The following is a 1,639-nucleotide window of genomic DNA, read 5'->3' on the forward strand; positions in this document are numbered from 1 at the left end:
GAGAATCAAGTGTTGAGAAAAGTAGGAAGGGCTGGTTTTATTGCAGGGCGGATGGGAGTGGCTCACAGGCTGCAAAAAGACAAAGAAAAAATGCCTTTGTGAGAAATAGAAACAGAATTTCTAATGAATGAAACTAATGAAACTATGTAATTTCTATTCTGCATATGTCCAAGTCAGCAGACTGTGTTAATTATAAGGCTGAAGAGTTTACAACTGAAAGGAAGCTTTAATTCTGCACATGGTTATTTGTGGTTGTTGATCTTGATACAGTTGCAGTTTAAACCTTTCCATTTTCACCAAACTAATTCTGTGGTTTTCCTTTTCTGCTATGATGAGCTCTGTCTTGACAGGAAACTGATGTCAAAGATAAGACAAGGCAGTTTAAGGAGTGCGTTATGAAAGTCATTCCATATCAGATTACCAAGATGTGAATAAGTAAACCCAGCAATATTTTCCCACTAGAAGTGAAGACACATGATGAATGTACTACTGAGAATGCGTCACAGGGACACACATTCATGAGCTATGTTGTGATGTGTAATAAGAAACAAGGAGGACGAACAACAAAAAAACATGGGTGTTACAGAAGGAATTAGGGTTTTCTTAGTCATTTTCGTCTCTTCTGTATACTTGTCTTCCTCTCTCATTTGAAATGTTTCGTGTTTCTTAAATTTAAAAGAAATGTTAATTAAATTTTTTATATACAAAAAAAAAAAAAAGAAAAAAAAAAAAGAAAATACTAGATAGTTTAATGCAGTTTAGTGCAGGCTAAGCTGGTTAATTTGCAGTTCTGTGATGAAGTTTGTCTAACTGGCTGTCATTGCTGTGAATTTCCATGTAACAACGTATCAGACATCAATCTAAATTTAAGCTGATGATCCACCTTTATATTTGCTTGATAGCTCATGTAATATTTGCTTGTATCTTGTTGAATTCCAGTGTGTAAATCCACAATCAGGAGTAAATCCCAGATCAGCGAAGATAAGCTGATCACATACTGTAAAATTCTACTGGACATCCCAAAACAATTTATTGTGACTTAGTTTAAGGTAATTTTGATTTTTTTTTCTTTACACTACACTGCCACACCAGGCATCTCCCATTTTCACCTCTAGACTTCCAGGTCATATTTGGCACAAATGTTTCTGAACATATGCCGCCCACTTGGTTATGGTGTTCCATGTATGCTATGTCTGCTAGCATCTTGAACCCTGCTGTTATGTGCTGGATTGTCTCGGGGACATCTTTACACAGCCTGTACCTGGGGTCTTGCCTGGTGTGGAAGACCCCAGCCTCTGTGGATCTTGGGCTCAGAGCTTGTTCCTGTGCTGCTATGATTAGTGGCTCTCTGCTGTCTTTCAGTCCAGCTTTGTCCAGCCAGGATTTCTGGATGTCAGCCACTTCCTCTATCTGCCGGTGGTACATACTGTGGAGGGGCCTGTCCTTCCATGATGGTTCCTGCTCTTCCTCAAATAACACCAGGATCCTTTTCTAAGTAGCTGACAGCTGGTAACTGTGCAGGGGCGGGTCTAGCAAAGTTTTGCCAGGGGGGCAGGTAGGGCATTAACAGGGAGAGGAGGGCACAAAGAAATACTTTTCTTTCTTATTCTCATTTAAAATGTCTAGCTTGTAAAAAATA

The sequence above is a fragment of the Maylandia zebra genome, linkage group LG4 (genome assembly GCF_041146795.1).
Source record: "Maylandia zebra isolate NMK-2024a linkage group LG4, Mzebra_GT3a, whole genome shotgun sequence".
NCBI classification, from domain to species: domain Eukaryota; kingdom Metazoa; phylum Chordata; class Actinopteri; order Cichliformes; family Cichlidae; genus Maylandia; species Maylandia zebra.